Here is a 27,099-nt window from a genome sequence, read left to right as displayed (position 1 = left end):
AAACTTATGGCTATAAAGATACAACCTGGATACTTTTTTCATCATGACTTTGGGATCCACAGTGTTTGACACACTGTACTGGCTGGTATTGTGTGTCAACCTGACCCAGGCTGGAGTTATCACAGAGAAAGGACCTTCGGTTGTGGAAGTGCCTCCGTGAGATCCAGATGTGGGGCATTTTCTCAATTAGTGATCAATGAGGGAGGGCCCTTTGTAGGTGGTGCCATCTGTAAGCTGGTGTTCTTGGCTTCTATAAGAGAGCAAGCTGAGTAAGCCAGGGGAAGCAAGCCAGCAAGAAACATCCCTCCATGTCCTCTGCATCAGCAACTTCTTCCTGACCTGCTAGACTTCCAGCCCTGACTTCCTTTGGTGATCAATAGCAATGTGGAAGTGTAAGCTGAATAAACCCTTTCTTCCACAACTAGTTTCTGGGTTATGATGTTTATGTAGGAATAGAAACCCTGACTAAGACAACCACTACCCGCATCAAAAGCACAATTCCCTGTGTAGCTCTGCCTGGCTGGGACCTAATTATGAAGCCTTAGCCACATGATACTTGAAGATGTCCACTCCCACCAGATACTTCTAGTGTTAGAGGACTGTGAACCACACACGAACACAGTAGGTTCCTATGAGAGAAAAAGAGAGATTATGTTTTTCTCATAATAGTACATTAATTTTATTCAATGTGAGCTTAAAGTGAGGAGTCAACTTTTATAGATTTTGCTAAACAATAAATTAAATACAGTAACAAAAAGATAATAAATAAATACCAAAACTTCAAAAGAAAAAAAAAGAAAAGCAAATACAAAACAGTAAAAACTCTAACCAAAAACCAAACATAATAATTAAGCTAAACATTATTTTACTACTGCAGATTTTAAGCAGAGTCCTAAAGCCTGTTGCTGGCCGTGGAAAAATAGTGCAAAGGCAGTCAGTGATGATAAGAATCTCTTCAAGATGAAAGTAGGGGTATACCTCATTGCAGGTCAAGGAGTTGCTGATGGAAAAGTCCTTCCAAGGCTATGGTGTGTGACCTGTTATAGACCAAACATAAAAGGCATTCAAGTTCACATGATTGATCACCATGAAAAAATGCTTGATGACCCATCAGGATCAGCAAAATTTGACCTTCTCAGAATATGGCTGCCCAGCAGATCTTGATGTCCCTAAGCACTTCTCTGAAACCTTCCAAACATGTGTCCTTGCTGGATCAGAGGTTAGACAAAATAAAGGCATTGTCACCTATAGGAAGGCAAAAAGGAAAAAATGCAGCCCAAGATGGCCATGGTTGCAGGGATGAGATGCAGTGGTGGTTCACTTGCTTTCCACACTCAGTGCTCCTGGTGAAGAGTTGTGTCTGAGGGAGATCTTGACATGGTCTGTGCTCCATTTTGAGCTTCTGTTGGAATCTTTCAGACCTAGTGGAGGAAGAGAAAAAGGCATGCTGAGAACTTGCCATGTCAGCTCTCCAGCAGACACCAGGTTTACTCAGCAGCGCAATGCAGTAAGACCCTTCAGCTGAGGTCATGTCCTGGATCCCCAAAGGAGAAGAACCAAAGAGAACCTGAGCATGGATGTGTTTCTCAGTTTAAAAAATTGCTTGATACTGAACTATGAACTACACACTGTGCTGGAGTTAAATTAAAATAGAGCATTTCTCCAATATTTCATGCATATTATATATCCAGTGAAGGCCCAATGGACAGAGGTGGACTAGCCTGTTCCTGCCTCTTACTCACTGTGTCTCAGGGGCTCCAAAGTGAGTGGCATCTTCCAATAGTCCCTTCATTTTCCATAGCCTGTTTGACTTTGGAACCAAAGCTATGAGCCCAGGCAACTAGTAAATCTCCATAACCAGGGTGCAGAGTGAAATTTTCTTCCTGTAAGGAGATTCTATCAGGGATATTTTGAGGAAAATAAGCCAGATTAGTTCACAGCCAAATGGTTGCATATATTATCACACTGGCAAAAAGTCCCTGGAAAGACTGAACTACAGTGTAATTTTTACTTCTTGACTGATGGACAGCTTTATAGTTTCTAGTTTGGGGCTGCTATGAAAAGTACCCCTAAACCCATGATGTGTCCTTATTTCTCTGTGGATACCTACTTCTGGTTCTGGAATGGCTGGCTCATTGGAGATTGCAGTTCAACTTCCTGAAAAATTATACATGGATCTCAAAGGGATGCACCATTTGACTCCACCAGCAATGTCTGAGGTTATTCATTTCTCCCAATGTGCCTTAAGGATGATTTTAAATCAGAACAAATTATTTTGAATAACAGCAGTTACAGAGCACTATAGACAGAACACAGGGTTTGTACTTCAGACTCTCAAGAGTCTGAGGCAGCCCTGTTCTTGCACTTCACCATGGTTATGACCCTTTGACTTGGTACAGATGCAACACCAAGGAACTCAATCATTCAAATTATAACACCCTGAACAAATTCCACTGTCAAGGAAAACTGAGTCAAATGTATTCAAAATTGGAAAGAAAATGGTAGCAGGTAACGAAGAAAACAAACTAGGATGCTGAGAAGATGCACTGAGCCGCCTGACCTTCCAGTGCACAGGCAGGATTCTCCAAGAGCAGACAAGGGACACAATGACTAAGCCAGCCTTCATGATTCTCAGACACATAGATTTGACAGAGCAGCCTCCTGCATTTCTCCATGTCCCACAGTCCTTTGTTTTCCTACAAATGATTTCTATACACAAATACCTTTTCCTCTACAAACCCTTGAAAATCAGACTTTATGACATCTTGTCTCCTTACTTTCTAATGAGATAGGTGGAAAGGCATGAGGATGGGCTGCTGTATTTGATGTTTCCCTGATGCAAAATGAAATGGCAGAAGACTTTTCTCATTAAAGATGTTTTCTATTACTATTTAGGATGATTTCCTTGAAGATGCCTGCTGATCCTATAAGAATATTAAAGCTCTACTGACACAATTATATCTACACATGATTCAGGGTCCTAAGACAGAGGGTTCCAAGATCATCCTTCAGGAAATTACAAGATGATACATATTCTGCTTTCTAAACCTACCGGCTACTTCTCAAATGACCCTGCTAGTAAAAATAAACACAGTTCTCCATGGTTATTATTGAGGAATTTTACATCATATTGCAGTTCATAAGATATAAAAACATCCTGAATGTCAGTCCAAGGGAGGCTAGTGAATTAATAGGCAATGATTTTTCTGAAATGGAGCATTCTGCAGAACTATGAGGGGGGATCTGTACTGAAGAAAGAAGAGACTGTTACAGGAAGACTAGACCAAACAACTGGTGAATACATGGACTCTCAACAAAACCAACAATATACACATTTCTACAAACATGCATTTCACACAAACACACACACACACACACACACTCATACACACATACAAACGCTACAGAAATCATAAGTGATCAGGAATGTATGAAAGGACCACAATTGTGGAGGAACAGTTGAATATAAACTATGAAAAGCTGATATTTCAAGTGACAATCAGGACTCTGCTCTCCATTCCTTGGGGACTGAATATGCATAGGGAACACACTTCTTAGACGGTGTTGAGAGAATTGGAGACATTTTATTCTTGAAGTGTCACAAGTCTCACACCAACTCTCAGCCTGAGTGAAGTCTTTCACATATCCCTGTTCATCCAGTCAGCTCCACAATAGAAGCTCTAAGAAAGGATTCTAGCAACACGGACAGAAAACAGGACTGGAAGATGCTATTCAGGCTCTTTCAGTGTGAACCAATATCTAGACAGGGTAAGGAGACCATCTTGCAATGCACTCAAATGACTCCTACAAAGCAAATGAGCTTTATCAATCAAAGTTTTGTTCTACTAAAAGGGATACATCCACAAAGTACCTTTCTAACATAATGGCATGCAGGTGTGTAATGTTTCTCCAAACTCTCCATCTTAATGAATGCTACTTTTACTTCAGGAGGATCTGCTTGCCTATCCTCCATTGTCCTGTAAGAGGCTAACTCCACAGAAAGTCTTGTAAATGATCAGAGAAATGAACAACTGGATGAGACATAGGAGAGTGCATGGATAAGGTTCAGGATGGTTACATGGGCTTCACTATGTCTATGCTTAAGAGAAGAGAGCAACCTGCCCCTGATGCTCATTCATCCTACCTGCTGCTGCTTGGTACAGGAGTCATTCAAAATCTCACTGGCTTTTATACATAAAATATTTGTGTGCTTGGTGTCTTCTTCCAGTGCAATCTGCTCCTGTAGCAGTTCTCTGTTCTCAGTCCACAACATCTTGACTTTGTGCTTTTGATGGTTAGATTCACACAGGAGTTGGCGATTACTGATCCTGAGCCAAAAAGAAAAATGGTTGACTCCCAGAGAGCATCCATCTTCTTCCTACTCCTCCATGTACCAACCACTTTCATGGGCCCTGATCCCCAGTCAGCATCAGACTATCGTCCAGATTAGCCATGGAATATTATATATAGGAAAGTCAAAAGCAGAGGACAACCACATTCCAGAAGACTCAAGGGATTTCTGAAAACACTGACACCAGTAGGTTCTCATGTATCTTCCAGAAGAGGACATGGGCCCCATGTGTACTAAGGTGTCCACAGTGTTGAAAATCTATCTGTAGTTAGAGAGGAAACCTTCAGTAGAAAAGGAGAAGACACCCAAAATGTTGAAAATATTTCTGTGTGTCTCGTTGCAACTGGAATTATAAATCTCCTTTCAGAGTCCAAGAGGCTCACTGTTGGTTGATATCTCCATGATGGTACAAACCTTTTTTATCTCAAAGATACTGAGTTGGAAAGGACAGAGGCTGGAGGGGCATACAGACTCTTCACACTTGGTCAAAATGGGTCCAAGAGGTAAACAACCTAGTGCATTGCTTTGAAGGAGGCAGGATTCCCTTTAAGAGGCAAACAGTATATAACCTGAGCCCTCACTTTGGTTCAAAGACAAGGATGGGCAGACACATTCTGTGTCTAGTGCTTGTGTCATAACCATGTTAGTCACTCACCAGTATGATGGATTTTCTTTAGTCAGTTCCTAGCTCTTGGACAAGGCTTCACTGATCTCTTGTGGCATTTTCTTGAGGTCGGTCATCATTTGGTGGTATTGCATTGTAAGCATGAACTTCTCAAAGTTGTTCCTGTGGGAGGGCAAGGCCCAAGGAGAAGATATTCCCATGAACTAAGGATATAAGGATCAAGTCAATTCAAGTTGATTTGTAGACTACCCCTGCCCATATATGCCACATCCTTCCTCCTTGGTATTGGCTTTTCTAGGTGCTTATTAAACTTATTACTCCTGGTCTGGGGCCAGTAGATCCAGAGAAGAAAAAGAAGGGAGCTGACATGCTTTAGCTCCCTGAGAGGGCTTGTAGAAATAGAGTAGCTCTCCAAAAATTTTCCAGGAGCCTGTGCCACAGTGCTTTTCCACCTTAATTCTGAGAAGACACTTCTTCTTTTTTCGTTTAATGAATTATCAATCATTGGGTCTTTTGTACACAAATTTCCAAAGGACATCATCAGTATTTACAGGGAAAAGGCTTTATAATATACAACAGGAGTTTTCAGTGTGCACCCAATCTGAACCCAGAGGTCACTTGCTGCATTGCTCAAAGTGAGGCTCTGTGGACTCATCACTATCATTACCTAGAAAATGTGTCAGGCAAAATCTCAGGGCCCATCACAATATAGACTCCTCAGATAGTAACTGGAAAACACACACACACACACACACACACACACAACCAAATCCAATCATAATGCCACATAGATAAAATGATGTAGCATCATCTCAGAGTATCATGAACAAAATTGGAGAAAAGCAATGATGACTTGCAGCCAATCCAGACACAATGAGAGAAAGCACACGGGACCAGGCCCCTCTAGCTATTGACAGGACCAGTTGCACCTAAAGTACCTCTAGGTCTATTACAATAATGATTTATCATAATCACATGGTACTTAGCATCTCCAACAAAACAGCACCTGTCCATGCTTTTAAAAAAGCAGGATGAGTGATTACACACTACTCCCCTTATCCCCAGACTGTGATTCGTGCCACAGGCTCTGATATACTTTTGGAGGAATCAAAAGAGCCTGTGACAACTATCTCCTATGTGAACTTCAAGTTCTGTGTTGAACATCCAATCAGCAAAATAAATTTGTACATGAGGTCAGCCTTGAGTTGTAGCCTATTGTCATGAGAGGAAATCTGCTGATACAGAGCAGGCCCAAGAGACTCAGCAAAGAACTGGGCACAATGACTACCTGTCATTCAAATCTTTGTTACTGTAATGGGCCAGGATTCTCTGGAGTTCATCTCTCTCATTTTCCATCTTCTGGAGATCCCTTTTGAGCTTGTCCAACCTCTTCACTCTCTGCTCTTCCTCATTGATGGTGGAGGGTTCTGATGATGCCTTCCCAACAGACCCTGTAGGTAGATCAACACTAGTAAACTTGTAGAGATAATAGGACCAGGGAATAAAGAAACTATGCTTAGTCCCAAACATAAGCCCAAAGAAGAGGAAATTCTAGAGACACAGTGAATCCCTGAAAGAAAAGGAAATCATCTTCAAGCCGGACTCCTCAGCTATGTCCCTGCTCTACACCACCATCACTAAACATATGCCTCGCTTACTACTGCAGTCCCTCAGTCCTGAAAGTATAAGCAGACCCAGGCAAGAAGCATGGGAGGGCATTGTAAGCTCTTATAATCCATAATTTAAGTTCACTGTAGTCCATAAAGCTCGGCACAAAAAGATTGACCATAAACACCAGCACCTAACATCTCCCACAAGAGAACACCTGTCAGGACTTCTTAAAATGTGTGATGGGTGCTCACACTCTACTACACTAACCCATATAGTGAATCAGGCCACATCATGTTTGTCCAAAACCAAAGTGTCTGAGACCTTGATTCTTGAGCAGGGGAATATCATTCCCTGTCCTTGGTGTCACATTCTCATGTAAACTACAGGAAACTATTGAGGATGAAGGGCTTCAGTACTCTATCCTGACAGCAACATTTTGCTATTCTCACAGAATTTCCCCCATGGCATAATTTGCAATTCAGGATATCAAGATATCTGAGCAAAACAACTGCAGGCTTGTCAAATCCTGGCTCTCTGCAAAACTAATTGTCTGAAATTTTTGAATCTGATTCTTCCATTGAGTAATATCAATGATCCAGATCATAAGCCCTACTCCTGGTAGGACCCACTTAAGACCACCTCTTCCAGGAAGCTCCCTGATCCTTGCCCAGGACTCACTGTGCCTTCCCCATGACCATTTCTTCCTTCTTGTTTCCCAAGAAGACAGAAGACCAGCCTCCTTCTGTCTCTTCTGCCTAGGCCTGGTCTCTGTCTGTATTCTATTCTCCCTCTGAAATATCCTGTGCTGCATGGACAGCATGCCTGCTTCTGTACCCAGTAAGCTCTGAAGGAATAGCCCACAGGCAGTTGGTGTCACCACAACACTGGTGACATCACAGAAGATTCTAGGGTTCTCCTGGATACAAGAGATTGTCCAGGAAAGTGACTACTGATGATGTCATGAGGAAGTACCATGGCCTACCTGCTAACTACCTTGCCCCATATTGGCCAGTTTCTGAGGTACCTTTTCCAGGAGTCCCCCTTTTGACCTAGGGGAGAGCCCTTGGCACATTCTCCTTACAAAGCTAGGGAATTCTCTCTGCTTCATTACAAGTCAAGCTCTTTGGATGCAGAGACTTTGTTAGGGCCTTGGCATGGTCAAGGCCCATCATTGTTAGGACCTAAAGCTCTTGGATCCTTGAATGAGGGAGATTCTTCTCCATTATAAATCTGCTCCTGGGGTCCTTTCATGAAAAGTGCAGTCTAAGTCTCCAGGTTGCCTTCTTTCCCAGAGGCCACAATCATTGTCCTGGACCTTTAATTTGCATTAAATTAAGTTCAATTGTATTTTTTATTGTGCACTTGCCTTGAGAGGAGATACTGTTTCAATATATACAGACATGTGTTTTCACGAAATATATGTATTAGGATCTCATTTCTGCAATGAAAACTCCCTGTTATTTTTTATTTAATTTTTTTTAAATTTATTTTCTATATTCTTTGTTTACATTCTAGAAGCCTTCCCCTTTCCCAGTCCCCCCCACCCCATATGTTCCATAAATCTTATCTCCATCCATTCTCCTGTGTTTCCCCCTCACTTTTCTCTGTCCTGATATTCCCCTACTATGCTGGATCAAGCCTTTGCAGGATTAGGGCCTTCTTCTTCCTTCTTCATGGGAATCATTTGATATGCTAATTGTATCTTCAGTATTCAGAGCTTCAGGACTAATTAATATCCACTTATAAATGATTGCATTCCATGTGTATTCTTTTGTGATTGTGTTACCTCGCTTAGGAAGTTATTTTCCAGTTTCATCCATTTGCCTAAAAAATTCATGAATTCATTGTTTTTAATTGCTGAATAGTACTCCATTGTGTATATATACCACATTTTCTGTATCCATTCCTCCATTGAGGGATATCTGGGTTCTTTCCAGCTTCTGGCTGTTATAAATAAGGCTGCTATGAAAATAGTAGAACATGTGTCCTTATTGCATGCTGGGGAATCCTCTGGGTATATGCCCAGGAGAGGTATAGCAGGGTCCTCCGGAAGTGTCATGGCCAGTTTTCTTAGGAACCGCCAGACTGATTTCCATAGTGGTTGTACCATCTTACAACCCCACCAGCAGTGAAGGAGTGTTCCTCTTTCTCCACATCCACGCCAACACCTGCTGTCTCCTGAGTTTTTAACCTTAGCCATTCTGACTGGTGTGAGGTGAAATCTCAGGGTTGTTTTGATCTGCATTTCCCTAATGGCTAATGATGTTGAGCATTTCTTAAGGTGCTTCTCTGCCATCTGTATTTCTTCAAGTGAAAATTCTTTATTTAGGTCTGTATACCATTTTTAATAGGGTTATTTGGTTCCCTGGGGTCTAACGTCTTGAGTTCTTTGTATATAATGGATATTAGCCCTCTGTCGAATGTAGGGTTGGTGAAGATCTTTTCCCAATTTTTTGGTTGCCATTTTGCCCTTTTGACAGTGTCCTTTGCCTTACAGAAACTTTGTAATTTTATGAGATCCCATTTGTCAATTCTTGATCTTAGAGCATAAGCTATTGGTGTTCTATTCAGGAACTTTTCCCCTGTGCCTATGTCCTCAAGTTTTCCCCAGTTTCTTTTCTATTAGTTTCAGTGTGTCTGGTTTTATGTGGAAGTCCTTGATCCATTTGGAGTTGAGCTTAGTACAAGGAGATAATAATGGATCAATTCGCATTCTCCTGCATGCTGACCTCCAGTTGAGCCAGCACCATTTGTTGAAAAGGCTTTCTTTTTTCCACTGGATGTTTTCAGCTCCTTTGTCGAAGATCAAGTGACCATAGGTGTGTGGGTTCATTTCTGAGTCTTCAATTCTATTCCATTAGTCCACTTGCCTGTCCCTGTGCCAATACCATGCAGTTTTTAACACTATTGCTCTGTAGTATTGCTTGAGGTCTGGATACTAATACCCCCAGAAGTTCTTTTACTGTTGAGAATAGTTTTGGCTATCCTGGTTTTTTTGTTATTCCAGATAAATTTGAGAATTGCTTTTTCCAATTCTGTGAAGAACTGAGTTGGGATTTTGATGGGGATTGCATTGAATCTGTATATTGCTTTTGACAAGATGGCCATTGTAACTATATTAATCCTGCCAATCCACGAACATGGAAGATTTTTCCATTTTCTAAAGTCTTCTTCGATTTCCTCTTCAGAGACCTGAAGTTCTTGTCATAAAGATCTTTCACTTGTTTGGTTAGAGTCACACCAAGATACTTTATATTGTTTGTGGCTATTGTGAAGGGTGTCATTTCCCCAACTTCTTTCTCAGCCTGCTTATCCTTTGAGTATAGGAAGGCAACTGATTTGCTTGAGTTGATTTTATAACCTGCCACTTTGCTGAAGTTGTTTATCAGCTGTAGGAGTTCTCTGGTGGAGTTTTTGGGTCACTTAAGTAGACTATCATGTCATCTGCAAATAGAGATAATTTCACTTCTTCCTTACCAATTTGTATACCTTTGACCTCCTTATATTGTCTAATTCCTCTAGCTAGGAATTCAAGTACTATATTGAAAAGATATGGAGAAAGAGGACAGCCTTGTCTGGTCTCTGATTTTAGTGGGATTGCTTCAAGTTTCTCTCCATTTGAAAACTCCCTGTTCTTATCAATATAGGAACTGAGGTACAAGGAAATATCAAATTACAGTTTATGTCCCTTCTTTAAAAGATAAAATCCCATATTCTCCCTTTCTCAGTTACAACCAGACAGAGCAGGCTTCCGTGAGCAAAGGTCAACAGGGACATTGGGTTGCTGCTCTGTAGTCCTATTAGCTCTCCCGTCACCAGCATCTATCTGTCTGAGTTCCCAGTTCCAGGTCTGAAGCTCTTGGGGGTTGGACTATGATCCTGCATTCATAAGATACCTACAATTGAATAGGATGGATAGGAGTTAGAAAGGCCTCAGGTACTGTGAAACCTCAGTTTCAATGAGTCCATAATTTCAGGAGGGACTTCTTTTGGTATTGTAACCTGTGACTTCTGCCTTCTTGACCTGTGTGTGTGCTGAATGCATGGTAAATACCATCTATCCTCTCAGGTATAAAAGTGGAAAGTCATGTAAGTCCTTTCCAAATTGATTGTGTTGTCATTTGACTACCCCCTTCCCTTCAGCCATGTAGTATCACTACAACAAGATTCAAAGGTGTCTGTGGAGATGTTGCACTTGAGGCAGAGGAGTTCAGAATTGAAGTTTCCTCTCAGTAGATGTTTTATTTGAAGAGTATGAAGTGTCCTTACCCATCTCTTTTGATTACTTTTGGTTGCAAGTTTACTTTCTTGGACATTACAATGGCTTCTCCAACTTGCTTCTTGGGATCATCTTCAAAAAAAAATTTGGGCCACTTTACTCTAAAGGTGTGTTTCTCTTTGCCACTGAGGTATGTTTCTTGTCTGCAGCAAAATGTTACATAGTATTTCCGTTTCTAGTTTCTTAGCCTATATCTTTTTATTGGGGAATTGAGTCCATTGATGTTGAGCGATATTAAAGAAAGATTATTGTTAATTCCAGTTACTTTTGTTTTCCTCCTGGCATTGTGAATGAGAGAGATTCTCTTCTTTGGGAGTACTTGTGAGATGATTCTTTTGTTTTCTTGGGTATGATTATACTCCTCTGCTGGAATTTTGCTCCTAGTACACACTGTAGTGCTGGATTGGTAGGAAGAAATTGTTTAAATTTGGTTTTGTTGCAGAATATCATAGTTTCTCTGCATATGGTAGGCACGGCTCTTATTTGTGGTCTCTTCAGGTCTGCAGGACGTTCATCCAGGATCTTCTGGATTTTATCATCTTTGGTGAGAATCCTGGTGTAATTCTCATAGGTCTGCCTTTGTAAGTTACTTGACCTTTGACCCTTATAGTTAGTAATATTTTCTTTCTTTCTTTCTTCTGTAAATTTACTGTTTTGATTATTATGTGACAGGCCGATTTTTTATACAGGTCCAATTGATTTGGTGTCTCGTAGGATTCTTGAACATTTGTGGATGTCTCTGTTTTTGGGTTAAGGAAGTTTTCTTCTATGCTTTTCTTGAAGATCATTTCTGGGCCTTTGAACTGGTAATCTTCAACCTCTTCTATATTTATTATTCTATATTTATTATTCATATGTTTGATCTTTTCATTGTGTCATGAATTTTCTGGATATTATGGGTTAGGAATTTTTACCCTTTCTATTTTCTTTGACTAACTTTTCAATATCATCTATGGTATATCCTATGCCTGAGATTCTCATTTTGTTGGTGATGCTTGCATCTGTAGCTCCAGATTTCATTTTTACATTGTCCATCTTTAGGGATGCCTCCATTTGTGATTTTTTTTATTTTTTTCTATTTTTATTGGATTTCTTATTTATTTACATATCAAATGTTATTCCCGTCACAATTTCCCCTTCACAAGCCAATATTCCCCACCACATTTACACCTGCCACTATGAGAGTGCTCCCTCAAACCTCCACCCACTCCTGCCTCAATGCCCTAGCATTTCCCTGCCCTTGGTCATCAATCCTGTGCAGGACCAATGACTTCCTCTCCCATTGATGCCAGATAAGGCAGTCCTCTGTTGCATATGCAACTGGAGCTATGGATCCCACCATGTTTACCATTTGGTTGGTGGCTTAGTACCTGAGATCTTTGGATGTTCTAGTGGGTTGATATTGTTGTACTACTTAGGGGGATGCAAACACCTTCATCACCATTAGTCCTTGCCCTAAGTTCTCAATCTGTGTTCCTGTACTCGGTCAGATGTTTTGGTGTAGGCTCCTGCATCTGTATTGTTCAGGACTAGGCAGAGCATCTCAGGAGACAGCTATATCAGGCTTCTGCTGGTTCAACTGGAGGTCAGCATGCAGAAGAATGCGAATTGATCCATCCTTGTCTCCTTGTACTAAGCTCAAATCCAAATGGATCAAGGACCTCCACATAAAGCCAGACACTCTGAAGCTAATAGAAAAGAAACTGGGGAAGACCCTTGAGGACATTGGTACAGGAAGAAAATTTCTGAACAGAACACCAATAGCGTATGCTCTAAGATCAAGAATTGACAAATGGGACCTCATAAAATTACAAAGTTTCTGTATGGCAAAGGACACCATCAAAAGGACAAATCGACAACCAACAAATTGGGAAAAGATCTTCACCAATCCTACATCAGATAGAGGGCTAATATCCAATATATATAAAGAACTCAAGAAGTTAGACTCCAGAAAACCAAACAACCCTATTAAAAATGGGGTACAGAGTTAAACAAAGAATTCTCACCTGAAGAACTTCAAAAGGCGGAGAAGCATCTTAAAAAATGCTCAACGTCATTAGTCATTAGGGAAATGCAAATCAAAACAACCCTGAGATTTCACCTTACACCAGTCAGAATGGCTAAGATTAAAAATTCAGGAGACAGCAGGTGTTGGAGAGGGTGTGGAGAAAAAGGAACACTTCTCCACTGCTGGTGGGGTTGTAAATTGGTACAACCACTCTGGAAATCAGTCTGGCGGTTCCTCCGAAAACTGGGCACCTCTCTTCCAGAAGATCCTGCTATACCACTCCTGGGCATATACCCAGAGGATTCCCCACCATGTAATAAGGATACATGCTCTACTATGTTCATAGCAGCCCTATTTATAATTGCCAGATACTGGAAAGAACCCAGGGATCCCTCAACAGAAGAGTGGATGCAAAAAATGTGGTATATCTACACAATGGAGTACTATTCAGCCATTAGAAACAATGAATTCATGAAATTCTTAGGCAAATGGATGGAGCTAGAAAACATCATACTAAGTGAGGTAACCCAGACTCAAAAGGTGACTCATGGTATGCACACACTAATAAGTGGATATTAAACTAGAAAACTGGAACACCCCAAACATAATCCATACATCAAATGAGGTACAAGAAGAAAGTAGGAGTGGCCCCTTGTTCTGGAAAGACTCAGTGAAGCAGTATAGGGCAAAACCAGAACGGGGAAGTGGGAAGGGGTGGGTGGGAGGATAGGGGGAGAGAAGGGGGCTTATGGGACTTTCGGGGAGTGGGGGGCTAGAAAAGGGGAAATCATTTGAAATGTAAATAAAAAATATATCGAATAAAAAAAAGAATAGATCAATTTGACTTCTTTTACATGCAGACTGCCAGTTGAACCCATACCATTTGTTGAAAATGTTGTCCTTTTTCCACTGGATGCTTTTGGCTTCTTTGTTAAAGATCAAGTGACCATATGTGTATAGATTCATTTCTAGGCCTTCATTTATATTCCACTGGTCTACTTGCCTCTCTCTGGACCAATACCATGCCATTTTTCACTATTGCTCTGTAGTATAGCTTGAGATCAATGATGGGGATTCCCACATATGGTACTTTACTGTTGATAATGGTTTTAGCTATCCTGGGTTTTATGTTATTCCAGATAAATTTGAGAATTGCTCTTTGTCTCTGTGAATAATTGAGTCAGAATTTTGATAATTGTATTGAATCTACAGATTTCTTTTGGTAAGATGGACATTTTTACTATATTCATCCAGATCATCAATGAGCATGAGAGGTCTTTCCATCTTCTAAGGTCTTCTTTGATTTCATTGTTCAGAGACTTGAAAGTCTGGTCATTCAGATATTTCAACTGATTATTTAAAGTCACACCAAGATATTTTATATTATTTTTGACTATTCTAAAGGATGCAGTTTTCCTAATTTCTTTGTCAGCCCAGTTATCCTTTGAGGAGAGAAAAGCTAGTGGTTTGTTGGAGTTGATTTTATATTCATCCAATTTGCTGAAGATGTTAATCACCTGTAGAAATTCCTTCCTGGATTTTTTAATGGTCACTTCTGTATACTGTCACATAATCCTTAAATAATACTATCTTCTTTCCCCCCTTCCAATTTGTATCCCTTTGATCCCCTCTTCTTGCTTAATTGCTCTGGTTAGTTGTCGAGTACTATATTGAACAGATAGGAGAGTGGGCTACGTTGTCTCTAATTTTAATGGGATTGCGTCAAATTTCTCTCCATTTAGATTGATGTTGGCTACTGGTTTTCTGTTTGTTGCTTTTATTATTCGTAGGAATGGACCTTGAATTACTGATCTCTCCAATACTTTTAATCAGTGTTGTATTTTTTTCAAAGGCTTTTTCAAGATATAATGGAATGATCAAGTGATATTATTTTTAGTTTGTTTGTATAGTGGATTATGTTGATGGATGTCCACATATTGAACCTTACTGCATCCCTGGGGTGATACCTATTGGTTCATGGTGAATGATCATTTGGATGCACTTTTAGATTCCATTTCCAAAAAATTTTATTGAGTATATTTGCCTCAGTTTTTGTTATGGTTTGTATATCCTCAGCCCAGTGAGGGGTACTATTAGAAGGTTTGGTCCTGTTTGGAGTAGATTTGTCACTGTGGGTGTGGGCAAGACCCACACAGTAGCTGCCTTGCAGTTAGTCTTCTATTAGCAGCCTTCAGATGAAAATGTAGGACTCTGAGATTGTCCTGTACCATGCATTCCTGGGTGCTATCATGTTCCTCCGTTGATGATACTGCACTGAACCTCTAAACCTATAACCCATCCCAATCAAATGTTGTCCTTTATAAGACTTGTCTTGGTAATAGTGTATGTTCAGAGCAGTAAAATCCTAATTAAGACTGAAGTTGGTTCCAGGGACAGGGATATTGCTGTGATAGGACCATGCTTTTGTTGGGAGAAAAGTAGATTTTGACACTTTGAAAAGCAGTGGGATGCTTTAATTTGGGCTTAATGGGCTATCCTAGTAGGAATATGGAAGACTTTTTTGCTGAATATGATTTGAACTGGGTAGATGCTTTAGCATTTCAATGCAGAAGAATTTCAGAATGTTACCCAGAAACTGTTTTTATGGTATTTTGGTTAATAATACACCCTTTTCTGAAGAGTCTGCCTGAGGCTAAGCTGAAGAGACTCAGATTAATTACATTTATAACAGAAGTCTCAGAAATGCCTTCATAGACTATGTTTGCTGGGTAAGTAACATGAAAAAGATTTAAATATGTGCAGGGAGTATAGAAAAACAAATGTAAAATATATGGTTAAAGTATTAATAGTGTATTAGAAAGTGAAATGGAGCTGAATCTTGTATTCAAAAGATAACGTTAAGGGAGTGGAACTTGGATAAAATATCCTACCAGTTAAGTATAGATGCAGGCATGTCGCCACACATCTTTCATCCCAGGAGGTAAATTCAGGCAAATCTCTGAGTTCTAGGTATCCTAACACAAAACAAGTTCTAGGTGAAGAAAAACTTGTATGCATGCATGGTGGTACACTTCTTAAATCCTAGGAAACAGACATGCCTATCTCTGAATTCAGGGTCAGTCTATAGAGCAAGATCCAGGGCAGTCATGTTCAGCAAGTAAAAGAGTTGTAAAAGATGATGTTAGATATAATGTTGGTAAGTCAGTTTTCTCTCTGATTCCCAACCATTTTTCTGTTGTCATATATGTTTTGAACTACCTCCAGCCAGTAGGTCCCATACATTCCTTATAATCCCTTTACATTTTGGAACTTGTAATATGTGGTACAAAAAGCACTGTATGTTGATCAACTGCCTGGTCTCCAGTGCATATGGGTCTATGGCTTAATGGGTATGAGAAGCCTCTAGCAGGTACTCTATGAAAGAAGCAAGATGCTGTGAGGTCCCCTATGTGACCCCATGTATCTTTGACAATTGTGGAGGCTTCTATACTGCTGCTTTGTGCCCAGCTGGAAACATCTGGAATAGATCGGTTGTGACCTATTACCTTTTCAACTTTTAAGTTAGTAAACTATTGAGAGTAGTTTTGATGGAAATATAGACTTAATACAATTGAGAATCCCAGAGATCCTTGTGGACCATTTGGACTAAGCACCGAATTCCAGAAATGTTATGCAAGAATTTTCCAAAGCCAGCAACCTGGAGCCAGAAGAAAGACAAGCAGAAGGCATCCATTACCATCACCTCTGGCACCTCCTCACAACACAGGGTAATATGGCTTTGGTAGAAGAAGGGATGCCCCCAAAACAGCTGACACTCTGCTCCATAACCAGCCTCTATCACATCTAGGCCAGAGAAAGAAAGGACATGAAGTCAAAGGCTTAACCTAAATGATTGCCTTGGCCAGACAGCATTTCCTGTATTCTCAATTGTTGCCCCTAGTTAGCAAGAACCACTGGACTGACCAGGCACTTGCCCAGCAAGTTAGGTACTTCCATGCCACACATTAGCAAGAGGAGCTGATGCATAGGCCATGGACTGTAGGACCAAGGCCCTGAGTGCACCAGCAACATCAGATTGATCAGCAGCCATGAAGAGAAGAGCACATTGCTCATAGTCCACAGGGACCTGAGTTCCACTCAAGTGGAACCTCAGCAGGAGCAGGACTCATCCAGTGTCCCTGGTGCATTGAAGTGGAGGGGAAGCTGCAGTGTGGTCAGATTTGTAGGAGGCCCAACACCCTCCTGGTATACTGGGCATGAAGGTTTGTCAGTACCACTTTGCTCCAGTAAGCTGATCCTTTAAAATAAACTAGGAACTAATTAAGAGCTTTTATATTCTGAATATTTTGATGAAAAGCATCTCTACACACCCCCTGTTTTCTTCATTATCCATAATCTTTCTGCAAAAGAGTATTTAGCAACTTTATAAGAATTAGAAGAGATCAGTATGTTCAGGGTGGTATAGTAATTGACTTTATACCTGTTAAAACAAAATTAAAGCGTCAGGAGCTGCTTCTACCAAAAATCAAATCTACAAGAAAATATTGGGTCAAACTAAACATGGGAGTTCAAAGCTCCCAATGAAAAGAAATGATAAATTATTTGATAGTTGTACATAGTGTTCAAATTAACCCAAACCTTGCCCAGGGCTTTTCTTTTGACACTTACGGTGTTTAGGTGAGGCATTGGCAGACCATCATTTGGTAATTCCATTTAAACCTCCTTTATTTGAGTTTGAATAAAGCTTCTCCCATTGTAGGTTTCCATATGACCTTTTGAAATTTTTCACTCCAGTTATCACACCTCCATTCTACCTTCTTATCATAGTGTGGTTTTGCATTTTGCTCTGCAGCTCAGGTGTGGAAAAGCCACCAGACAGACCAAATGCAGAGGTAATAGACTGTATTTACCCTAAGCCTACTATGTGGTATTGACTACAAAGAAACTGCAGATATACTACTTAGAGGGTAGAAGAATGTACCCTTTGTGTGGGAAGTTGAAACTGTATTTCCCTTACTCACTGGAGACCAAAGTAGTTCAGAATGGAAGGGCTGGCATTCATGGGCCTATGATGGGGAGCGTGGGGCCAGGGGCGTCCAATGTCATGGACATCCAGACAAGGCTGGGACCCTGGGTAGTTGGCAGAACAGTTGGGCCTGCTGGCCTGCAAGGAAAACAGGGAAAAAGATTCTCAGAATCTTGGACATGCAGACACTGCTAGAAGTCATGGAGTAGCTCACAACAGAGGAGGCCAGAAGGCTGAGGATAAGCCCTGAAGCAGGGAAATGAGGAACTCTGGCTAAGCTGAGTGGTGGCTGAGCCAGGAGTATGGAGGGGACCTTCTGCAGGAGACTTAGGTGGCAAGACTGTAAAGAAAGGCTTTTTCTGTGTTCCTCAGAGTTGTTCTTCATGAGAGTGACATTCTTTGGTTCTAAACATCTTATTGAATGTTTATCATTAAAATGAATATATATTACCTCCTCAGGGTGGACCAGAAATTGAATACCTTGTAAGGAAGGAATGTCCAGGAAGGGAAGCTTATTGGCTAAACCCTGCCACCTTCTACATAACTCAGTAGCATTGAGAACTCTATTTTGATCTAACTGACCGTATAATACATTCCTGTGTAGAAGTTTGGTCAAGTGATAGAGGCCTGGAAGGAAGCAGGTGAACCTCTTGTTCATCCACTCTTGGTTCAGGGACTTCCAACCCATTCAACTTTACCAATTTCCCAACATGGTCTACTGTCTTACATCTTAATTTGAGTTTTATTGATGTAAAGAGACATCAGGACAAAAGCAACAGTTCATTTTTCTGTCATACAGATTCAGAGATTCAGTCCATTATCATCAAGGCAGGAAGCATGGCAGCATCTAGGCACACATAGCACTGGAGAAGAAGCTAAGAGCTCTATATCTTGTTCTGAAGCTACCCAGAAGACTGTGTTAAAGGTGAGTAGGAGAAGGATCTCAAAGCCCATCCTCCACAGTGACACACATTTTCAAACAAGGCCATGCTTACTCCAACAAGGCTACAACTCTTAAGTATACCACTCCCAGGATCAAGCATATTCAAACCACCACATGCCTCCATAATGTATCATCACATTTAACTCTGATGAAATTTTTCCTTTTTCTCCTTCAGAAAATATGTTTTAACACTTTATAGAAATATACTTCCATAACACCTCACTAGGACATTGCTTCCTATGGGTAATGGGGATTTAAAAACACATCTCTAAAGAGTCAATATTACCATGGCATTTGTCTTTCTGAGTCTGGGTTATATCCCTCAGAATGATTATTTCTGGTTCTGTCCATTTACCTGTAAAATACTTTTTTTTCCACGACTCAGTTCCATTGTTTATATGAACCACATTTTCATTGTCTTTAAATCAGTTATATGACATCTAGTTTGTTTTCATATCCTGGCTACCGTGAATCAAGCATCAAGGAATATGAACACACATGGGTCTCTGTCATAGGATAATGTCCTTTGGGTATATGCCCTGGAAAAGTGTCAGAATCTGTGTCCTATTGCTATAAAGAGACATCATGTCCATGACAGCTCTTTTTAAAGCACACATTTAAATGGGGCCTGCTTTAATTTTGGAAGTTTAGTACATTATTTTCTTGAGAAAAGCATGGCAACACAGGCAGACATGGTGCTGGGGAAAGAGCTGAGACTTCTGTATCTGGATCTGCAGGAAGCAGGAATACTGGCTCTGAGCTGGGCTTTTGAAACTTACAAGCCCACTCCCACAATTCTATCAAATAGTGCTACCCCCCCTTGTGACAAAGTATTCAAATCTATGAGCCAATTGGTGACCTCATTGAAACCACCACAAATAGTACAACTTGTTCTTATGGTTCATATGTTTCTAGGACTATTTTCAGGAATGTCTGTTCTGATTTCCATAGTGACTGTACCTGTGAATCCATGTTCTCCAACACTTGTTGTCATTTCCTCTATTGATAATAGTCATTTTGACTGGGGTATGATGGAATGCCAAAGTGATTTTAATTTGCATTTTTTGTTGAATAAGGATATTGAACATTTAAAAACATATTTGTTATCCATTACATTTTCTTCTTTTGAAGATTCTGTTCAGTTCCACAGAATATTGGAATGAGAGAGGGACTGTACATATCCTTGGCTGTCCCAAAACCTGTACATAGACTAGGCTATCCACAAGCTCATGGACTTATTCTTGCCTCTTAGTTCTGAGTGCTAAGATTATAGCAAACATAAAATGTTTAAATGTTTAACATGGCAGGTTTCCTGGTATTTAGTCCTTTACACCATCATATTATTTAGAAACTCTCTGTTACATGTCCACTTGGTGAAGATTCTCTTCCATCCTGTAGGCTGGCACTTCAAGTGATTAAGAGTTTCTTTTGCTGTATTCTATTGCTTTGAGGAGACACCTTTACCAGAAATTCTTATAAACAAAGTATTTAATTAGGGCTGGATGCTTACACTTTCAGAGGGTGATCCAGGATCATCATGGTGGGGAGAGAAGCAGCAGGTCGACCAGCATGCATACAGGCAGGCTTGGCAATAGAGAAGTAGAAGAACTCACATCATGTGATCCACATGGTGGAGGTAGAGGACAGAGAGGGAGAGAGAGAGAGAGAGAGAGAGAGAGAGAGAGAGAGAGAGAGAGAGAGAGAGAGAGAGAGAGAGAGAGAGGAGAAAGAGAAGGAGGGAGGGAAAGAGAGATGGGGGAGGGAGGGAGAGGGAAAGGAGGAGGGAGAGTGAGACAGACACAGAGCACAGAGTGACAAAAACAGCCAGTGAGAGACACAGACAGAGAGATTCAAAGACAGAGACAGAGACCTGGACTGGCATGAGCTTTTGAAACCCCAGAGCACACCTCTGTGACATACCTCCTCCAGCAAGGACATAGCTCCTAGTGTTTCTAAAACAGTTCCATGAACTAGGTAGCAAGCATTCAGATATATGAGCCTTTGAGGGCCATTTTTATTCAAACCACTCCATTTATGATACAGAAGATTTCTAAGTTCTCAAGCTGAATATTTTTATTTCCTGGGAGGTATTAGAGAAATACTGTTGTGATTCAGCTATTGTTGTTCCGCATGATCATCCACAGAGCAGTACTTTATAACTGTAGTGAAATTCATTACTATAAAGACATAACATGGATACATTTTTCATCATGTCATTGGGGTCCACAGAGTTTGACACACTATCCACATTAAAAGCACAATTCCCTGTGTAGCTCTGATGGCTGGTAACTAATTTTGAAGCCTAAGTCACATGATACTTGAAAATGTCCACTCCCACCTGATACTACTAGTGTTACAGGACTGTGAACCACACATGAATACAGTAGATTCTTATGAGAGAAAAATTAGAGATTATATTTCATTTGTAAGAATATGTTAATTTTATTCAGTACCAACTTAAAGTGGGGAGCAATATATACAGTATATAGACTTAGAAAAACATCAAATTCAATACAGTAACAAAAAGATAATAAATACCAAAACATCAAACAAAACAAAGAAAACAAATTCCCAAAACAGTTAAAATTCTAACCAAAACCCAAACATAATAATTATGCTAAGCGGCATTCTACTGCTGCTTTTTTTTAAGAACAGTTCTACAGCCTGTTACTAGTCTTAGAAAAATAGTGCAAAAGCAGACAATCACAATAAGTATCCTTTCAAGATGAAAGTAGGAATATCTCGTTTTTGGGGGGTGGATTGGTGATGGAAACGTCCTTCCAAGGCTATGCATGAGACACGTAACAGATGATACCTTAAAGGCTTTCACGTTCACATGACTGATCACCATGAAATCATTCTTGACGACCCATCATTCCCAGCAAAAATTGACCATCTAAGTCTCTTCCTGGATGCCCAGAAGATCTTGATGTCTGCCAGTACTTCTCTGAAACCTTTCAAATATGTACCCTTGTTGGACCAGAGGCTAGACAAAATAAAGGCACCATCACATATAGGAAAGCAAAAAAAGAAAAAAATGCAGCCCAGTATTGTCATGGTTGCAGCGATGAGATGCAATGGTTGCTCACTTGCCCTGTACACTCAGTGCTCCTGGTAAAGAGTTGTGTCTGAGGAAAATCTTGACCTGGTCTGTGCCCCGTTTGAGCTTCTGTTAGAGTATTTCAGACCCAGAGGAGGAAGATAAAAAGTCCTGCTGAGAACTTGCCATGTCAGCTCTCTAGCAAAAACCAGGTTTACTCAGCAGGACAATGCAGTATGACCTTTCAGCTGAGGTCATGTCCTGTATCCCCAAAGGAGAAAGGCCAAAGAGCACAGCACGTGGGCCTGGATGTGTTTCTCATCTTTGAAATATTGCTTGATACTGAACTGTGAACTACACAGTGCTACTGTTAAAGTAAAATACAATATTTCTCAAATAGTTCATAATAGTATATTGAAAAATAACTGTGGTATGATGTCTGAATAGAACATTATGCATAGGCCTTCTCACAAGCCTACCTAACACTAAAGTAAAGGCTCTTATTATATCTACAGTGCTGAATCCTGCCTGGGTTCTGCAGTGAAGCCCTACATCTATGAATCCCCACAGAAACCATCACACAGGAAATCCATCCACACTGAAGAGATACTATAATTAGCAGGTATGTGCTGCATGCAAATCTTCCTAAGAGTAAGCATTGAAATATAAATGGGATATTGATGAAGAAAAAAAAGCAGGATACCCCTGCTATGTTTATGGATCCTTTAGGATTATTTGTGTGGAGGCTTAAGGGACAATAGTCTCAGGTCATACCAAAGTGCTCAGAATGGAAGGAGTACAGAATCGCCAGAAACTCCATGGATCACAAATATTTCATGGACAGAAATTCTTTGAAAGTGGATTATAACAATATTCTTAGGTTATCCTAGCTGACTGAGGCAGAGGGGCATGAAAAAGACAGAGACATCCCCCCCAAAAAAGTAAAAGTTTTACAGGTACAGGAAATCTACTTGGTTCCTGCTATCCTGTGATAGTACCTCAAATCAGAGACATAGAAATAATGCTGCATCGTTTCAGCCAAGCCACTCAATCACACACACACACACACACACACACACACAACACAACACACACACACACACACACACACACACACGCATAAACATAGGCACACCAACTCACACACACAGTGAGAGAGAGGGACAGAGATAGCAAAACAGTCATATATACACATGTTACTGAACACACACAGCACATATATTCACAGACAGAACTGTAATTCATTGCTGAAACAGGTTTACATTCTCGGTTTACATTCTCAGTTAATGATAATATAAGAGATCACCGAGGATACTATAAAGGTATAGGAAAAAATAATTTGAATTTAAAAAAAAAACAAAGGCTGGAGAGGTGGCTCAGCCCTTAGAAGCACTGACTGATCTACTGGAAGTCCTAAGTTCAATTCCCAGCAACCACATGATGCCTTACCATCTTTAGTAGGATCTGATCCTCTAAAGACCTCTTTTGGTGTGTCTGAAGAGAGTGGCAGTGTTCTCACATATATAAAATAAATATTTTTTTAAAAGAAAAAAGAAACAATTCTTGAATGGGATAAAAACAAAGTAGGCATGGCCTATAGACAGTTCAGTAAATTAAGTGCTTTCCCATAATAAACAAAAGATGGAAATATGAGGTCTTGGCCTGTCAGACAAGCCTGCTTAACAACTTGTCAAAGCTATGCACAGTAGGCTTGGATCCCAGCAAAGGCACACTGGATGGAGGTGGACCAGCCTGTTCCTGCCTCTTACTTCACTATATCTCAGGGACTCCAAACTGAGCAGCATCTTCCAATAGGTCCTCCTTTTGCCATAGCCTGTGTGACTTTGGATCCAAAGCTATGAGCCCAGGCAACTAGTAAATCTCCAGAACCAGGATGCAGAATGAAACTTTTCTCCCTGTAAGGAGATTCTGTCAGGGATGTTTTGAGGAAAAAAGTATGATTAGTTCACAGGCAAATGGTTGCATGTATTATCACACTGGCAATAATCCTGGAAAGGCTGAACTGCAGTGTAATTTTAACTCATTGACTGATGAACAGCTTGATAGTTTCTAGTTTGGGGCTACTATGAAAAATACTCCTAAAATCATGATGGGCTCTTATTTCTCTGTGGATAACTACTTCTGGTTCTGGAATAGCCAGCTCATTGGGGATTGCAGTTCAACTTCCTGAAAAGTTGTACATGGCATCTCTAAGGGATACACCATTTGATACCACCAGCAATGTCTGAGGGTATTAGTTTCTCCCAGCACTCCTTGAGCATTATTTTAACTCAGAACAAATGATTGTGAATAACAGCAGTTACAGAGGGCTACAGACAGAACACAGGGTTTGTGCTTCAGACTATCAAGAGTCTGAGGCAGCCCTGTTCTTGCACTTCACCATATATATGGCCCTTTGGCTTGGTACAGATGCAACACCAAAGAACTCAATCATTCAAATTATAACACCCTGGACAAACTCCATGGCCAAGGAAAACCGGGTCAAATGTAATCAAAGTTGGAAAGAAAATGGTAGCAGGTAATGAAATAGACCTCCAAGTGTGTTATAAGCTTTGCAGAGACAAGCTGATCCACACAAGCTTCAAGGTCCTAAGACAGGCTTCCAAGATGATCCTCCAGAAAGCACCAAGATGAAACATATTCTGCTCTCTAAACCTATCTTGGCTTCTTCTCAGAAGAACCTGGTAGTACCAATAAAAAAAAAAACACTTCCCCATGGTGATTATCCGGGAATTTGACAGCACATTACAGTTCATATGATATAAAAAACATCCCGAATATCAGTCCTTTTAATAGGACCACCCAGATCCTTGGAGCCCTATTTTGTCTCATCTCTGAAGCTAGCTAGGTATTGCTGAGCACCCCTTTTGTGCTTCATATCCTGCGCTGGCTACAAAAGTACCATGTCTACTGTGTGGGTATGTCTTATATGGATGGGCCTCTAAACCCAGTGTCTAGACATTGTCGTGTATGAGGAAAGGACTCAGAAAGGGAATCTGAGATCACATGGTAAGATTTGGGAAGGGTTGGCTGAGCTAAATAGCATTATTCACTTTTAAGTGTTGACTATGGTTTCTATTTCTTTAATAAGGTATCATTGAGTTGAAAAACTCACCTGCGGATTATGTGGAGCCCAGATTTGTTGGGTAAGACCCATCCTGGCCCACCAACACCCTCTTACTCTTCCTGGTGGTTCCAGCCTGATGAAAAGAATGTTCATGAGAAGAAACAGTGGGCCAAGTTGTGTGTATGACACTTAGAGGAGACAGCATTGGCTTCCTCCATGATAATAAGTTGGTGCTTACAAAAAAACAAACAAAAAAGTCAAAACAAAAAAATATTTGTATAAAAATGTACAGAAAGCCACCATGTTCTTCCACTTTATGTCCAGATGAACCTTGTAACAATTACTAGAGACCAAATAATACAAGGATCTCTATCTAGGAGGTGGCAGAAGATTCTAAGATTCTATTCAGAGAGCTTAAGAAAAACAGGAAGTTTCAGGTTCAGTGAGAATCCTGTCCTCAAAGAACTGTGTTTCAGAAAGACTGAAGAAAATCACAAGTAAATACCTGACCTCTCAATACAACCAAAAATAATACACATTTGCACAGACATGCATTTTTCACACACACACACAATACAAGCACACACTCTACAGAAATCATAAGTGAGCAAGAATGTATGAAGAAACCACAATAGTGGAGGAACAGTTGAATGTAAACTATGAAAAGCTGATGTTTCAAGTGAGACTCAGGACACTGCTATTCATCCCTTGGGGACTAAAAATGCTCAGGCCACACACATCTTAGACTATGCTAAGAGAGGTGGAGAAAATTTTATTCTTGATGTCTCACATGTCTCATACCAACCCTCAGCCTGAGAGAAATTTTTCACACTTCCCTGTTCATCTAGTCAGCTCTACAGTATAAGCTCTAGGAAAGAACTCTAGCAACACTGACAGAAAAAAGGACTGAGAAGATGCTACCCATGATCTTTCAGTGTGAAACAAGATCTAGATAGGTAAAGAGACCATCTTGCAAATGCTTTCAAATGACTTCTACAAAGAAAATGAGCTAAAGACTTGACTTTATCAAAGTTCTGTTCGAATAAAAGGGAGGCACCCACATAGTACCATTCTAACATAATGGCATGTAGGTGTATAATGTGTGTTCAACTTAAACATCGTAATGGACTTTAGCTTTTACTTCAGGGGGGATCTGCTTGCCTGTCCTCCAGTGTCCTACAAGAGGCTCACTCCACAGAAAGTCTTGTTAATGATCACAGAAATGAACAACTGGATGAGACATAGGAGAGTGCCTGGATAAGATTCAGGATGGTTGCATGGGCTTCACTGTGTTTATGGTTAAACAAGAGAGAAACCTGCCCCTGATGCTCATTCATTCTACCTGATGCTGCTTGGTACAGGAGTCATTCAAAATATCACTGGCTTTTATAAACAAAATATTCATGTGCTTTGTATCTTCTTCCAGTGCAGTCTGCTCCTGTAGCAGTTCTCTATTCCCAGTCCACAACATCTTGGCTTTGTGCTTTTGATGGTTAGATTCACATAGGAGTTGGCAATTACTGATCCTGAGCCAAAACCAAAAACTGTTGACTCCCAGAGAGCATCCATCTTCCTCCTACTCCTCCATGAACCAACCACCTTCATGGGCCCTGATCGCCACTCAGCCTCAGACTACAGTCCAGATTAGCCATGGAATATTGCATAGAGGAAAGTCAAATGCAGAGGACAGCCACATTCCAGAAGACTCAAGGGATTTCTGAAAACACTGACACCAATAGGTTCTCATGTATCTTCCAGAAGAGGACATGGGCCCTTTGTGTACTAATGTGTCCATGGTGTTAAAAACCTACCTGTAGTTAAGAGAACAAACATTCCCTAGGAGAGGAGATGACACCTAAAATGGAGACAGTCTTTCTATGTGTCTCATGGAAACCAGACCTATAAATCTCCTTTCAGAGCCCAAGAAGCTCAAGGTTGATTGATATCTCCATGATGGTGCAAACCTTTCCTATCTCAAGGACACTGAGTTGGATAGCAAAATGGATGGAAGGGCTCACAGGCTCTTCATGCTTGGTAAAAATGAATCCAAGAGGTAAAAAACCTACAGTCTTACTTTGAAGGAGGCAGGATTCCTTTTAAGAGGCAAACAGTATATAACCTAAGTCCTCACTTTAGTTCAAAGACAAGGATGGGCAGACACATTCTG

The 27,099-nt window shown here is 40.5% G+C and overlaps 1 pseudogene; it reads right to left on the bottom strand.

Annotated features, from left to right (window-relative positions):
* Positions 1-1,317: 1,317 nt before the first annotated feature.
* LOC127690754 (uncharacterized) lies at positions 1,318-7,419 on the bottom strand (annotated as a pseudogene).
* Between the last annotated feature and the right edge of the window lie 19,680 nt (positions 7,420-27,099).

Source organism: Apodemus sylvaticus, chromosome 8 (genome assembly GCF_947179515.1).
Source record: "Apodemus sylvaticus chromosome 8, mApoSyl1.1, whole genome shotgun sequence".
Taxonomy (NCBI): Eukaryota; Metazoa; Chordata; class Mammalia; order Rodentia; family Muridae; genus Apodemus; species Apodemus sylvaticus.
The sequence above is the reverse complement of the archived record's forward strand: the minus strand, read 5'-3'. Positions and strand labels throughout refer to the sequence as shown.